Raw genomic sequence first — 17,181 nt, 5'->3', positions numbered from 1 at the left:
TAACACAAAGTAGAGGTGTGCAAGACCTATTTAACATATGAAACAAAATAAATCAAAAAGTAAAAAATATCATTTCTAATCATTTTAAAGAAGAGAGACGAGTTTTACCCAAGATCTCACGATGTTTCAACTTTTCAAGCAGAGTGGATTTATTCTTCAGGTTGAGTGAGTAGAAGAGGATCATATTCACTGGAGATAAGATGATGAAAGATATTCTGACATTAACAACTGGACTGAAATGACCTGTCTTTACTTTTCATTTCAGACCAAAAGGCTCCACCTGGTAAGTAAAACTTATTTTATTCTGTTTCATCTGATCTAACAAACTGTTGATGATTTCTCCAGACTATGAGTTGACCTTTAACTCTGTTTGTTTCTGACCTTACAGATAGTGAAGACAGCTCTGAGCTCTCTGAGAGACTGGATCCAGGAACCTGACTGACGATATATATATATTTTTAACATTTAAAGTTTACATTAACTTACATGAATTACAGGTTGACACTAAATGCACTGTCAACCAGTGGCATCATTAGGCCTGTTTTAGGGGTGCTGAAGCCCCTTTAAAATATTCTTAAACCTCCTAAATAGTTTGGTGTTGTTTTATTAAAACAAAACAAAACAAACAAACAAAAAAAACATTAAATAATGCCGACAAATTTAATTTAAAGCGGTCAGCACATCAGTTTAAATAAATAATCATATAACCTGTCATGAAGGACTTAAATGTGATCATAAATCTGTCAGTTTCCCTTCACTTCGTAGTGTACGGTAGAGCGAGCCCCTTTAGTCCTTGTCCAGCCCACTCATGATGTAATTAAAGTAATTAAGTTAAATATCTTTCAGGGCTTGAAATTGCAGCCGTTTTAGTCACATGTGTAATCTGTGCGACTTCAAAACATTTGACAGCAAAAAATTATTGTGTGGTGAGCGAAAGTCACGCCTCTATGTTGTGTTTAAAAACAGGTTGAAATAATAACAATAAATGATGATGTTTGAGCAGGAAATCACATTCACACAAAGTTCCCCTCTAAACCAGCTGGGCTGGTTACACCACTCTGGGATAAATTCTAGAGCATTTCTCCTTTGCAAATGAATGAGTAACAGTAATGGTTTTGAGAAAGTTGAAACAGCTGATGATTCTTTTAATTCAGCTCTAAATGTCGACTCTGAGTTTTGGATCAGTTTATCATCAGATCCTCTCCTTCTAGTTGGAATAGAAATAAGGTCCAGACGTTTAAACAAAGACTCAGACTCAGTTATAATTTAAGAGGAAGTTTTTTTTTGTTTTTTTTTTTTAAAGAAATTTTTACACTAGAGTTTTGTTTACATCTAATGTTTCTGAAGATCCTAATGAATATGTTTAAATGCGGATAAGATGTTTTTCCAGTGTTTTCAGTTCTCAGTGTTACTGGTGCTACAGGTTCACTATCAATCACCTCTCTGAGCATGAAGGAGAAGCTTCATTTAGTTCAGTACCAAAACAAACTCTCAGTTTTTGGTGAAAGAAAAACTCAATTTGATTTCCAAGTTATCTGTGTAAAGTTCTGTTTCATAATTCTTTCTAATATTTATTCTCTTGCATTCTTTTTCCTCCTTGTTGTATTTAAACATGTGTATGTTACATTAATTCACTTTACAGCTTAAATAAAATAAAATTCAACTACCATGTTGACATTCATGTCTTTCTGCACATTTAAAGTAGATTACATACGCATGTGTTTCAGGAAACAAGTAGTGAGCAGGTTAAAGCCTCCACATGAAGCTCCCTGTTAAACCAGTCTGCGCAGATACCGTGTTCATGTAGGTGTAAAGAGGCCAAGACGAGCAGCAGAGTAGCTCCTCTTAGTTTGGATGAATAAATAACCTTTTCTTTCAGTTCCTTTATAAAAACACAAACCTGTCGGGCTAGTTTCAAACTTTCACAACAACAGTAAAGTACCAAATTTGTCCTTCAGAATAAAAGCTGACTTCTCTCTGAGTTTGATGTAGCTCTGATTAGTTAAACGTCTTCCACATCTGATGCAGACATGGTTCAAACACTGACTCCCTTAAATCTTAAATGGATGTCACAGAAGAATGTTTCCTTTTACTTGATTTCCTGTCTGTTGTGTTTCTGTGTGTGTGTTGATTGTTAATTTGTCTCACCTGGTTTGATTGCCCTGATCTGTGTCACCTGTGTCTTGTCGTTCCCGAGCCCTCTTGTGCATATACAGCCCTGCCTTTCCCTTTGTTCTCTGTTGTGTCGTTAATTTTACCCTCTGATGTTTTTTCCCCCGTGAGTTTGTTATGTTGCCTGTGTGTTCCTCCTTTGTGTTCCACACCGTGTGTTTTTGCCGTACTGAGTTCTGGATTAGCTGCCTTCCACAGCGCTTTTTTTTTTTTTTTTTTTCGCTCCTAACCTGGTTAAATAAAAGTCTTTATATAACAGCATGGTCTTGATGTCCATATAATGACCTAGCTCCGCCCCAAAGGGAACGAGGCCAAAGGGATACTTTCTGGGTCACTCCTAAGAAATGGAAAAGGTACTTTCAAAAAGCTGGGGCGTTGTGGAGTGGTGCGGAGCCGGGCCCCATCAAGGGAAATCGGGCTTTAGTGGAATAGAGAAATTACAGTCCTGTAAAAGGTAGTAAATCTTTAAGTATAAATGTCTCTGCTCCGGTCATGTGTCTGCCTCGCTGTTAAACTAAAGAGGGCTCCCCTCTACTTTCTGATCTAAAGCCCAAAAACACAGCAGCTCAGGTAAAAACACACAATTATACACTTTGAACAGAGGCGGGTTTCCTCACATAAAACAATTTTCAAAACAGGGAAAAAAAAGTTTAGTTAAAAATCAGCCATGGAAATCACTGAGAATTGATTTTTTAAAGAAAGAGCAGCCAGCTCTCAGCTTAGTTTTTTTAATGTTTACTTTTTTAATTTTTCCTCTCTAAAAGGGTCTGTGTGGATGGGGAAAAATGAAAATTAAAAATAGTTTTGTAACGGTCAGGTCTTTTTTTCTTTTTGATTCTTTTTTCTCCCTTTTTTTGGGCACACTATCACAAACCCCCGGGCAAAAACGGATCATCCAAGCACGGGGTGACTTGGCCCTAAACCCTTTACAAAAATAGAACAAGATAAAACTTGTTTTTGTTCCTTCTCTTCGCCCTGTTTCATAAACCGGAAAAGATCCCCTTTCCCAAAACTTCTTCATCTTTTCTTCCTTTTCTACTTTCTAAAAAAATTGAGAGGCCCCTGTTTAAACCCATTTAATTAAATGCAGTGCCACAATACAACAAAATAATGAACTGATTTAGATTAAACTTTTAACTAACGGGTTTTCCCGGGTTGTTTTAACCTTAAAAAATTTGACCGATACTCATATTTTAATTCCCCCACACTGAACATGCATTTAAGGGCCAAAGGAACACGTATCCTGAACAAAAACTGATTTCAACCCACATGAAAAGTAAGTATAAATTTTTATCAATAATAACTGAAAACTGGTGTTTTTTGGGGCCCTTTTCTCAGTTGCGTTATGACTGACAGGGGAAAACTAGGCTAAGTTCCCCATTTTTTAATCGGTTTAGCAAAAAAAATTGGACTGAATCATGCAGCTGAATTCAACTTTTTATTTTTGAACTATTTTAGATTATTAAATTTTTTTGAGGAAAAATTTTTGACAACATCTTGAAAACAAACTTCTTATATATATTTTTATTTTAAATAAAAGGAGTGCTGGGGGGATGCCGACGTCATAGACTTCAAAACAACAATCACTGAGGCTGAAGTTACAGAAACCCTGAAAGGGAAAAAGATTTTCCAATATGCTTGCTCCGCTACAGCTGGTATTTACTAAAATCTAATGTTTAATGAGACAGTTAACTGTTTATAAATTTTTAACAGTTTAATATCTTTATATATAAAGAAAGTTCATATACACTTTTATAAGTATTGGGTGTTTTTTCAAAATGCTTGGAATTTTGGGCTTTTTTGGGTTTTTTATTCTATTCTTTTTTCTTTTTTCAGTTTTTTCCTGTAAATTTTTTTATGATTTTTTACCCCTTTTAATAACAAAAAATTTTAAAAATTGCCTGAAAATGTTGGGTTTGAATTTTTTAATTAAAGTTTTTTTTTTGGCCCGGGAACCTTTTGCCTGTGGGCATTTTTGCAATAAATTAATAGTTTCTTCCATTTCAGGGGGGCACCTTTGTTCTACTGTCATTGGGGTGGGATTGGGGTTTTTGGGGAAAGGGGCCTAAAATTTTGTCGGGGTTTTGGGGTTTGGTTGTTTTTGAACTGAACTGTTTTCCTGGGTGATTTGTTTTTTTTTGGGCCACTTGAGTCCAAATTTCCCCTTCCGGAGTTTTTTCCATTGCTGCTTGGTTTTTGATTTGCAAGAAATTTGATGTCTTATTTTTTTTTTTGGTATTTTTGGTATCGAGTTTTTTTGAAGAAAAACTTTAAATTTTTTTTTTTTTTTTTTTCCCCTTTTTTGTTTAGTTTTTTGTATCTTTAAAAATCGGAAAATTAAAAATCATGATTGTACAAAAAAAGAAAAACCCCCTATTTCAAAAATAATCTTTTGGGTTAAAAAAGTAATTTCATAAAAGTTGTCAGAACACCAAAAGACAAATTTAAAAGAGTTTTTTTAAATTTATTAATTTTTTTTTTTTTTCCCCAAAAATTTTGTTTTTTAGAGTGATTTTTTTTTAAACCCGAAATCTACCATATTAGTAAAGGGATAAATTTATTTATTTTTTCACTCACATTAAAATGTTTTTTTGGATTTTCCACAGGAAACACTCACGAAAATTTTCAGCACGGGATCCTCTGGAGTCTCAAACCCCCCAGATTCATGGCTTTTGCATCGTTTAAATGGCTTCCAGGCTGGAAAACTGTGGACGGCAGCAACAAAATTTTTTAAAAGTAAAACTGGACTGGGAAAAAAAAGTATTTGATAATGATCCAAATCAATTAGAGTTCTACACTAACCAAAAAAATTGTGGTTATCCTCAAAAACTTCAAACTTGCAATGTCCTGTCGGGAAAGCAGACTTCAACCAAAGTGAAGGTACAGTATTTTTGTGTGTGAAAGTTGTATGGGGAACCGGGACCTCAGATCTTTATAGATCATAGAACAAAAAACTAAACTGACCCCTGATCCATAGCCACGGGATTTCGGTGTTAGATGTAAAGGGAAAGGTCAGAACAGAAATGATAAACCTTTTTTATGCCCCCTTTTGGGACACGGTAGCCGGGCCTCCAGCACGGGTCTGATGGTTTTTTGTTTTCAAAACTTTCTGGAGGACAACTCTTGTAGTGTGGTTCCTTTGGGAGGCGGGGCCCGAGCGGGGTCAAAATTCCAGACCTGTAGCGGTTTTCGGGTCCAGCTTTTGGCATACCTGCCCTGAATAATCAGCCCTGTTCTAGAAAGCTCATCACATCACCAAAACTACAGATCGCCCCATTTTAATCTAAAAGTTTGTGACTCCCCCCCACAATAATTTTTAGTTACTTTCCTCCTCTGGAATTAATAGTATGGAGAAAGGCATAAAAGGGGGGAAAAATTTGTAAGGGGGGGAAAAAAAAAAAAGGGAATCTACAGAGAGAATAAGAAAAGGTTCACTGTTTATTTTTCCCTTGACTCATAGAGCACAATCTTGGAAACAGAAAAAAGTAAAAATAAAAGGGGTTTTTCATTATACATCAAATTTTTGTCATCTGTATCTTCAGGTGTTCACTTTTTTACATTTTTATGGAAGGCTGTGACTGGGTTTGAAGAGACGGGAGAGGTCACGGGTTTCTTAAAGTAGGGTTTAATGATGGAGAAGCCCAAAAATTGCCTGGATCTGAAGACATTAACATGGATCGCTTTAAAACCCGGGAACCCTCATCTACCCCAAACTGAGATGGGAATTCAGACATAACAAAAAAAAAATTTCATTGAGCATTTTTTACACTCAGCTTTGTCCAAAAGTGGTTGAAGATGTATTTACAGTATGGGAAAGCTCTCTGTTGAGAACAGGTACGTATGACCTGTGACATCCCAGTGAACACAGTAAAACCTTTGAGGATCACCAAAAAACAATTGGATATTTTTTTAAATTCGGTTACAAAATTTTAATTTAAAAAATATTTCTTAATTTTTGTTTTTTAAAACTACCAATGACTACCCCAGAAAAATTTCCCCCTGAATTAATTTGTCTTTTTAAAAACTTTTTTAGAAACTGAAAAGGCAAAAGGGCACCCCTAAACAAAACCCCCGGGGGGGGGGGGGGGGGGGGAAAAAATTTTGGGGGGGGGGGGGGGGGGGTATGTTCTGGGGGAAAAAGAAGGAGAGGAGATTCATGAAGGAGGGGAACAGGGGAGAGATCCCCCCCCCTTAACCTTAAAAATTGGACCCTTTCCAATAAAAGGGGAAAGGGGACAATTTTTCATCTCTCCTGGGTGGAGGAGGTACAAAAAGGGAGGGGAAAACGAACAAAGGGGGGGGGGGGGGGGGGGAAAAAAGGGGGGGGGAAACCAACGGGGTAAGAGGACATGGTTGTTTTGGGTGGAAAAATTGAAGGCCTTTTCCTGCAATTTTAGTTGAAAATTTTTTTGGGAACCAGCTCTGAAAATAAATATCTGCAAAGTAAATTAGGTTTTTAAAATTTTATTTATATGGACTGTTTTTGGAAAAATTAGTTTTTTTTCTTATTAAACCCAGTGAAGCCCAGTAACAAACCACCATCATCATCTCTTTATTCATTGTTTTTTGTCGTTTGCAGCAGCTGCGGGATTCATGGTTCATAGAAAGAAAAAAGGGTGAGCTATTTTGATTTATCTTTGATTTTGGAATCCTACATTTTGAACATCCACCCAGAAAAAGCTGAGAAAGTCTCAAGTCAGGAGAATCGGGAAAGAACAAAACTAACTATATGTTTAGGGAAAAGAAGTATGAAGAAAGAAAAAAAAGTGGAACTAAACAGAAGAGCAGAGGGATTTATTCTTCGGGGTTAAAGTGAGAAAGAAGAGGATCATATTCACGGGAGATAAAAATAAAAGATATTCTGACTTTAACAACGGGAACGAAAGGACCCTGTCTTTACTTTTCATTTTTTCTGTTTCATCTGATCTAAGAAACTTTAAAGTTTTCCCTCCAGCCCAAAGATTTTGACCTTTAACCGGTTTTTTTTTGCCCCCTTAAAAACAGATAGTGAAAAGCTCTAACTCTCTGGAGACGGGAACCGGGAAACCTTTGGGGGGAAAAGTTTTTTTTTTTACATAACCCCAGTGAATTTTGATGTCAAGTTACCACTAACAATCATAATAAATGATGATGATCTTTAAATCTGATCTCCCCGAACTTTTACAGCTTTTCCGGGTTCTTTTGCAGCTCAGAGGTGGAACTTTAAAATCGAAAATAACAAAATCCATACACGAAAAGAAGAGAAGAGCGTTACAGCGTGAACGCATCTTCCGGAGATAACACACAGAAAAGGGGATATTTTATCCATTTAAATCCCGCAAAACCAAACACAGCCAAAAACAGGATAAATTTCCCATTCACCCAACAATTTTAAATGAAATTAAATTAAAGTAATTTGTGGCATCAGTTTCCCATCTTATTGAAGCACATTTTAACATTAGAAAAAAAAAATCCAACCCCCAGATGAAATGATGTTTTTTGTGCGGGTTTTTACTGTTTCCCACGTTCCCTTTTTACTCCAGGGGGGTTTACATCTGGGGGAAAAATTTAAATTGTCATACACCCCATTCATCTATCCCGCGCAGTGACTGGGTTTCCGGGGCTTCGTTAAATTTTAAGAAATTTTGGATTTATTCAATCTGCAGTCCTTAAACCATGACTTATGCTCTCCCGATGCAGCCGCGGTTTTTTAAACTTTCCGAGTGAGATTTTTTTTTTCTTCTTCATAAAATTTTTTTTTTTTAAAAAGCTTGTTGTATTCAATTTTTTTACGGAAAATTTCCACACACATCCACCCTTTTTAAAACCAACTGATTACGTTGTCGTATCAAAACGAAGAAAAAAATAAAAAAATAAATAAAAAATAAATGATCCCCATAAACGCGCCCGGGGACTCCCCCCAAAATTTTACTTTGGGTTTCGCCAGCTCACGGCAGTGGGAAATCTTGACCAAAATGAGAAATGGAAATGAAGTTAGTGTTGTGCTTCTCTTGTTCATTTTTTCACATCAGGTAAGAAAAACGTCCACTTTCCCTTCATCGTCTTTTTTCTTTAAATTTTTTCCACTCGACCTGTTCCCCAGTCTGTTTCAGCCCGAACAATCATTTAGTTTCACTTTCAGTTTCAACTAATAACACAAAAAAAACCCACTTACCAGATGCTTTCATATGTGTGAAAAATATTTTTTTAGGTGTTTACGAGGGTTTAAAAACCCGGGAACACGGCCTCCTTTGCCATTTTTCTGCGCGCTATTTGGTGAACTTACGGAAACCGGGCTTGCTTTTCGCTCGGGTCATATTCCTTCCTTTTCTCCAGAGAGAACCTCATTTTCCTTTCCTACAATACCCCCTTAATACAGGGGTAAACTATTTACACTAAACAAAAAAAACCCAAAAAAATGTTTTCCCAATCGTTTTAAAGGGAACGAGAGGTGAGTTTTATTTGAATCTAAAAATATTTGTATTTTTAAAATTTCCACAAAAGCCCACAGCGTCCTGGAAAAGAGTTAATAAAGACACAGTTTTTAAAAAAACCCCTCAACAATACAAAAAAATACTTTTCACATGAAATCATTTTAAAAAAAAATATCACGCTTAAAATGTTTCCCGGCGTAAACCCTTTTAAAAATTTTTAATGATAGTAGCCCTAAGAATTATTTCAAAAACATTTAGCCCAAAAAGTTTTGCTCAAAAAAATTTTTAAAATATATCGCACATTTATTATTGTTGTTTTTAAAAATAATAAAAATTAATAAAAAAATAATAATACAGACCATGTGACACCTACTCTACAAAAAAAATTCAAAAAAAACCAATCACATCTGCTGGACTTTTTATAGAAAGAAAGATGAATTAATTTTCTTTTTCTCTTCTGCACTTTACATTTTTTTAAAAATGTTTTGCGACGCTACTGGTTTCCCCCCTCTTTTGGGAAAATTATGAGAACTCCCAAAATAAAAACCCCTCAAAAAGCTTTAAAAGAAAACTATTCCCATTATAATTTCCGGGTAGAAAAATAAATGAAAATCTTTGTCTCCACAGTCCCAATTCCCCTTCAGACTGAAAATTCAACATTTTCTCCCTTTACAAGGAATGAATGATTGTGAAATTACACTCATTTTCTTTTTTTTTTGAAAAACTGTCGTGCATGCGCTCGAACAGATTCATTACTAAACCAATAGGGACGGCTTTATCTCCAGTATTGGTTTACTTTTGGGGTTTAGACCCCACCGCTCTTTACCACTTGGCCCAACGCCCCTTTAACAAAAAAAAAATAAAAAATCAGGATGAAAACAATTTTTGTTTTCTGCTTTTTCTTGGTTTAGGTTTCATCATCAGTAAGATCACAAACCATTCTTTATCATCTTTTTTTTAAATTTTTTCCACCGACCTTACATGTTTTCTCGGGGTCCCTGGGTTTTTCTGTTTTTCACACAGTTTTATGTTTTACCAGACCCTTCTATCCCAAAGAAGCTTAAAATTTATATTTTTTAAATTTTGCATTATTTTTTATAATTTGCATTTTAAATTTTATTTACTTAAATAGTGAAAATTTATTTGTTTTTTTGTTCCCCCATAAAACACTCACTGAAGAAATTTTTTCACTGCCCCCCCCTGGATTCCCCCAAACCTTCCCCGATTTAAGATCCCAAACAGAGGTTTTTATGACAACCAGGGGGATACTGTGATGGGAGCAACCCAAAAAATATGAACCAAAACAGGACTGGAAAAAAAATTAAATTGATGACAATCCTGAACTCGGAACGGGGGACCAGGACGTTTTCAGATTCTACCTCCCCCCTACAAAAGCAGACTGGGCATTTCATCCAGCCTTCAACCACAGTGAAGGGTTTTAGGTAGGTCTACCCCCCCCCAGGTTTTATTTAACATTTGGTTTTTTGAAGGGCATTTCTCTCCCCCCAGTCATTTTTTAAAATGAAGGGGCTTCCTTGGGTGAAACACCCCCAAGAAACCAAACAAGTCCACCTTTTTGTTTTTTGTTTTTTTCTTGACGAAAACCCTGTCCCCCGGATGACTGAGAACCTTCACAATTTAACAGTGGTCACCCGCAATGGTTCCCATTTTATCAATTCAAAAGTCTTTGGGTGTAAAAAAAACCCACTTTTTGTATGAATGACAAATAACCCCTCTGACTGATCTAGTTCATCACCTTTTCAACCCAATTTAGTAAAAAGCCCTCGTTAAAAAACAAAACCTCCACGACTGGGGTTTGACAAAATGGGTTGACCCGTTTGTTGAATTTACTGCCCATAAAAAAAAAAAAATCAAGAGACTAAAGCATGCCCACTGGGAAAAAACCCCCCCAATTTAGATTACACTGCAAGGGAAACTCCAAAAACCCAAACATCACACAATTGGGTCATCATTTAAATCACTTTTGATAAATTTTTACATCACTGTTTATTGTGAAACTCTGTTGTCTCTCCCCTCAGGTATTCCATTTTTCAGACTATTGAAGGTTGTTTAATGGGAAAAAAGAAACAAAATGGAGAGGTCACTGGTTTTCTAAAGTAGGTTTTTTTGATGGAGAAGACTTCATTGAACTGGGTCTGAAGACGTTTAAAAGGGACCACTCTGAGACCCAAAGGGGATTTTACAAACAGAAATGGGTTTAAGATACAGAAAGGGGTAAACCAAAAAAGGGAAATTACTCCCCTCGGTTAAACCCTGAGGTTTCTGAAGTTTTATTTTGAAGTATGGGAAAAGCTTCTCTGCTTTAGAACAGGTAAAGTCACATACCTGATTAGTTTGGGGAACACTATACTGTTTATTGTATAAATTTTTTGTAATTATCAGTTTTAATGGCTGACTCTTCTTTTTGAAAAGATGAAGAGATATTTGACAAGAAAGACCAAAACACTTTTACTTTTTAATTTCCACCATCATTGTTCAATATATTCTTTGAAAATATTTTTTTGACCAAAGATCAGCTCCATCTGTTTTTGGTTAATCAGCAAGATGATCAATATTTAAAAAATATGAATAGTAACTGATTCCATTTTAAACTGCCGGTTAAATTTTTATAATAATCTAAAATTTTTTTTGTTCCTCTTCTTCCCCCCTTTCTCTCCCTCCAGCGTCCCCCCCATGTCTCTCCCCAGAAGACTCCCCCCTCTCCCGTCAGCTGCCACGCTAAAAGGTTTTTACCCTGCAGAGCCATGATTTCTGGAGGAAAGTTGGGGGAGGAGATTCATGAAGGGTGGAACATGGAGAACCTCCCCAACCCCGAGATTTTCCCCCCAGATGAAAGTTTTACCTGGACCCTTTTATCATCCCCACCGGGAAAACGGAGGAGGTACGACGTGTGTTTCATCTCTCTGGGTGGAGGACGACATCATCACCAAACTGGATGAAACCCCCGATCAAACCAACTGGGGGAAGAGGCCCTGGGTTTGGTTTGTTGGATATTTAAGGCTTTTTCTGCAAGTTTTGTTGAAATTTATTGAAACCCGAACCCCAATTAGGCGGCAAAAAAAATTAGGTGTTTTTTTAACTTCTTTATGGTGGGCTGTTCTTGATCTTTAGTTTGGGTTTTTTGTTCAAAAGGAAGTCCCCGTAAAAGACCACCCTTTATCATCCCCGGGAGTGGTTGTTTTTTGTTGTCGCTTTGCAGCAGCTGCTGGATTCAAGGTTCAAAAAAGAAACAGGTGAGCTTTCTTTGATTTGTCTTTGAGTTTAATCCTACAGTTTGAAGGGATTTCCCGGGAGTAAAAGCTGGAAGTTCCCCAGAGGGCAGGAAAGTCAGGGGAACATGACTAACTATTATGAAAGAGGGGGAAAAAGTGATGAAGAAAGAAAAAAAAGTGAGAAAATAAACAAAAAGCAAGTGGATTTATTTTTCCTTTTACTCTTTTTCTTTCTAAATGCCTTTTTCCTTTTAGACCAAAAATCTTCCCCCCTGGGCAGTAAAAAATGACTTTTTTCTGTTTAAAATGATCTAAAAATCTGGTTTTTGTGTTTTATTTACTATGAATGGACCCAAAACTCAGTTTTTTTCTGACCTTTTCAGATCCTGGAACATCTCTGAACCTTTTGAGGGGACTGAAACCAGAAACCTTAAATGACAAACACAGTTCAATGAGTCCCCCTTAGAAAACCCGGGGGGGTTTAAAAAAAAATTCATAGCAGCCAAAATTTAATAAAGCCCCAAAATCGTGGGGCCCGAAATTTTTTTGTGCATTTTTTTATACAAAAGGTATAGCCACATGAAAACAGTTTTTCAAAAAGAAAACATGTGCAAATGCATTTTCCAATTAAAAAGTCCCTTCAGCGTATACATCTAGAAAAAATTGAATTCCAATCACATTTTCGGGGGGTCTTTAAACGGGAAAAAGAGAAGAACGATTTTTGCAGAGTTACGTTTTTATGTCGGGTTTAAAGGGGATAATTCAGTTTTTTCACGTGCAAATTTAAAAGCCCCCAAAAGCGCCCCAAATTTGAAAAAAAAAACCCAAAACCTATGCCTTAGATATATGGGGATTTTCATTTTTTCATGCTCAACGTTCCCAAAATACTCTAGTAGTGTTACTAGAACTAGCAGAAGTATGTGTTCAAATAAAGGGTTCCAATCCCCCTAAATTCATTTATACACTAACAACTTTTCCAAAAAAACCTGATCTGGGTTCCTGAGACCACTTTTTTTTTTTATTTTAAGACTTGGTCTCATGGATCCCGCTTTTGCCCGCTTTCAAATTTATATTTTTTTCATGTGCTGACCCCTTTTTCCTTTAAATGAGGAATCAAAAGATGTTTTTTGCAGTCTGGTACTGACTTTTTAAACACTTTTTACATCTCTTAGTGAGTCTCCAGCAGTCGTTGCAGGTTAGGAGAATCTGGGGGTAGACACTAACTGGGTCAAATAGACCTTCTCATATCAGCCCTCTTCCTTTTTTCGGGTCCTTGTGGCTTTCAGAAAAAAGTTTAAAGTTTTCTTGTTAAAGGGTTCCCGTCTAAGGTGGGTTAATTTTTTTCAATCAATTAACGACTGTACAGCTGGATCCATGATGAGTCCTAAAACACTGAACATGAACAAAGAGCTCCACAGGTTTTCTCCAAAACTCTGACACACTAACCAAAAACCCCGTCTAAAATTTAGAAAATTAGTTTTTTTTTGGGGAGACAGGTTTATGAGAGAAATGGGGGGGGATGAAAGGGGAGGAATGAAATGAAGGGGTTTTAAATTTTGGGGTTAAAAAAATTGGGGGGGGGTAAGTAAAGGAACCCAGGGATTGAAGGGCTCAGGGGGGGCACAAACTCAGGGAAACTTCAGATCCCTTTTTAACCTGGTTCCTGAATGAAAAAATGGGAAAGGAAGAAAAGGAAAAAAGAGGGAGGGAGGGTGGGGGGTTTAACCTGAGACAGACAGAGAGAAGGTTAGGGCATTTTTTTAAAAGGTAAGTTAAAAAAAAGTATTGAAAAATAAAAATTGAATATCATGCCCCGTGGTTTTTCTGTCTAACAATTTTAGAAAGCACCAGTTTTTTAAAAAAATTTAAATATTTTCAAATGTATTTAAATTTTTTTGCTGTTGTTTTACAATTTTTAAAAAAGTATTTTTCAAACATTGTCTCCCCTTTAAATTTACATTTTGATTTTGTTCACATTTTTTCTGAACTAAAACCCTTTTGGGGAAAAATACAATTTTTTGCCCAAAATTTTGAGGAAATTAAAAAACTAGTTTAAATGGTGTCCCTTATATCGATGCGGAATAAGAACCAGCAAAAATGATTTTATCCCGAAAAGGGCAATAGTCTGTCACAGATCTTTTTCTTTTCAGAGTCAACATCCCACAAACCCCTTTAAACAAATTAAAGGATTTAGAAACATTCAGGTCAGATTTGGGCCCAAAAGGTCAACAGGAAGGTTAAGTATGAGTTGTGGTTCCCTAAGTAACAAAAAGTTTGAATTTATTTCACATTTTCAACCCCCCCCACTACTCTTTATCAGGAAATTTCTGCATCAAATAAATGCCTACCATCAGTGGGCACCGGTGGTAACACGGGCCTGAAAAAGACTTCTGTTGTGACACAAATTCCCTTGAACGAAAGGTTTTGACGTTTTTGGGGTTGTTGCCCCCCGTTTGGCCCGTGTCGCCCCCCGTAGGGTTTCATCTGGGGGAAAAGACTTCCCTTTTCCCCAAAACGCCCATTCTCTATCAGCGGATGACGGGATCGTGGCTTCGGTTTAAAGTAAAATAAATTTTAAATTTTCCATGCCCTTTTGGGAGGCAAAAACCCCACACATCCACACATTTAACCAACTGATTACAGATTTCGTAACAGAACGGGAAATAAAAAAAATAAATAAAAAAATAAATAAATAAAAAAATAAAATAAAAAATCCCCCCACGCAGTCCCGGGGGACTTTTCCCACATTTTACTTTGGTTCAGCCAAACCCCACGGTCATAGGGAAAAATTTACCCCCATGAGAAATAAAATGATGAAGTTAGGTTGCCCGCTTCTCTTGTGTCACTTTTCATCATCAGGTAAGATCACATCCACATTCTTCATTTGGGCTTTTTCTTTAAATTATTTTTCCCCCGACTCTGTCCCAAAAGATCGCTGCGCCTCCCAAAATATCATTTAGTTTTTTTACTTCAGTTCAACTAATAACTCCCAAAAAAAACATTACCAATTGGCCTTTATATGGGTTTTGTTTTATTTTATTTATGGGGGTTTACGACTTTTAAACCGTAACACGGCTTCCCTTTTTCATGTTTTTTTGCGCGTCTACTTGTGCCTTTCGGTACTGGCATGCAATTTTGACCCCCGTGGAAAATTCCGTCCTGTCTCCAAAGAACCTCACTTTTCCTTTCCTACAACCCACCTTAATACAGTGGGAAACTATTTTTACACACACAACAAAATAAACCCAAAAATTATTGAACAGAAAATCTACCATAAATTTGTGATATGAGTGGGCCCAGGGGAGGCCTTAAAAAATTATAATAAAATGGCTTTGGCCGGCTGTTTTGGGGGGCCCCCCGTAAAATTATTTTTATGGGGGCCAAAAACTTTAGTGGCGCCCTGGAGGCAGTTTAATTTAAAAAAATTTCGAAATTATACCATCGCTTTTTTTTTGAAAAGCGTCCGTGCATGCGCTCGGGAAAAGATTCATTACTAAACCAAGTAAGAACGGCTTTTTTCTCCAGTATAAAATTTAAAATTTGGGACTCGACCCACAGCTCTTTTCCCGCTGAAATTTCCCAATGTCTTCATCAAAAAAAAAAATAAAAAATCAGGGGGAAAACGTTGTTTTTTGCGCTTCCCCTTTTTTGGGCATTTTTTTCATTATCAGTAAATCAAAATTCCGTTCTTTACCATCTTTCTTTTAAATTTTTTCCACTCAAACCCTTTTCATGTTGCTCTTGGGCATGGGTTTAACTGTTTTTCACACAGTTGGGTGTTTTTTCCAGACTCCTTCTATCAAAGAAGCCTAAGTCCCCCTATTTTAATTTTTGCATTATTTTTTTTTTAAAAGAGACATTATATTTGTTGGGTTTTTTTCCACATTTAAACACTCACTGAAGTTTTACGTCACAGCCTCCTCTGGAGACCCAAACCTTCCAGAGTATATGAACATAGGGGCGGATTGTGACATCCAGGGGGGATACTGTATGGCAGCAAAAAAGATATTGAAACCCAAACAGGGGTGGATGAAAAAAAAAATTTGATGACAATCCACAAAACTGGAAATGGCCAAAAAGCAGACTGGGTTTTTTGATTCCAAAACCTTTTCCCCCCCTTCAAAAACAGACTGAACATTTTTAATTTCCCGCCCCTTTAAACCCCAGTGAAGGGTTCAGGAGGTTTTTACATATTCCCCGGTTTTTTTAACAATTGGTTTTCTCTCCACCATCCCTTTAGAACTGAAGGAGCGTCTTTGGGTGAAACACTCAAGAAAAACCCGCAATTTCCCCCTTTTTGTTTTAGTTTGTTTTTTACGTACCAAGGGGCCTGGATGACGAGAACCTTCACATTCAAAAGTTCACCAGCAGAAGGTTCCCATTTAGCATTCAACATCTTGGATGTAAAAAAAAACAAAGGCCCCCAAAGCAGACAGGAAAAACCCAAATACAAATAAGATAACTACAAATTTCCCAAATTTTAAAAATAAGATAAGAGGGAAAAAAAATTTATGGGAAAGGGGTTGGGTTAAAGAGATGAGTCTTGAGCCTCCTTTTTAAAAAATTTTTTCAACATCTCTGGGGCCCTGAGGTTCTCTGGCAGGGTGTTCCACAATCGGGGGCCCAAAAAAACTGAATGCCGCCTCCCCAAGTTTGGGCCTAGACAACCTCTGGTATTTTTTAAAAGGCCCGGCGCTGGAGAACCCCAGGGTTCGTGAGGGTTGGGGAAGGTAAAAGTAAGGCCGAACAAATAAGAAACCCCCAAAACAGTTTTAAAACATTAAAAAACTACTAAAAAAACCTTAAAATCGACCCGAAACGCCAGGGGGGCCCGTGCAGCAATTTTTTTAAATGGTGTAATGGCTCCACCCTCTGATCCCGTCAGCACACAGCAGCTTTAATTTTGTAAAAGTTGTAAATTGTAAATGTTCTTTTTAAAGGAAAAACCAAGAGCAGAGATTACATTAATCCAACGACAAGAATAAAAGCATGCATCAGCACCTTCCCTTTTTGCCTAGAGAGAAACGGGCGGACCCCCTGGCTATAATTTTTGAGATTAAAAAAAACCCATCTTTCAATATTTTCGAATCGGAATAAAAAACCCAAACTCAGAGTCAAAACATGCCCAGAAAATTTTTTTTAGATTTTAATATCTTAAAAACCTATAGTTTTGGTAGAAGTTTTCTCTCTTTTGGTAAAACAGGACAAATTACAAAAAATTCTGTTTTTAAAACCCGTTTGAGCTGTAGGAAATTCCCCCTGCCCTCCAAAGACTTAAAATCTAAAATACATTTTAAAAAGGGATCCAATAGGGGCCCCGTTCCCTTTAGGAGACACGGCAATATACAGCCGTGTATCGGCAG

The 17,181-nt window shown here is 36.8% G+C and overlaps 1 protein-coding gene across 1 annotated transcript in view; it reads left to right on the top strand.

Annotated features, from left to right (window-relative positions):
• The window catches only part of LOC125019706 (major histocompatibility complex class I-related gene protein-like), a 33,027-nt gene that overhangs the window by 14,739 nt on the left and 1,107 nt on the right, over positions 1-17,181 (top strand). The gene's annotated exons all lie outside the window — the stretch shown is intronic.

This window comes from Mugil cephalus, chromosome 14 (assembly GCF_022458985.1).
Source record: "Mugil cephalus isolate CIBA_MC_2020 chromosome 14, CIBA_Mcephalus_1.1, whole genome shotgun sequence".
NCBI lineage: Eukaryota > Metazoa > Chordata > Actinopteri > Mugiliformes > Mugilidae > Mugil > Mugil cephalus.
This window is presented reverse-complemented; position numbering and strand designations above follow the sequence as displayed.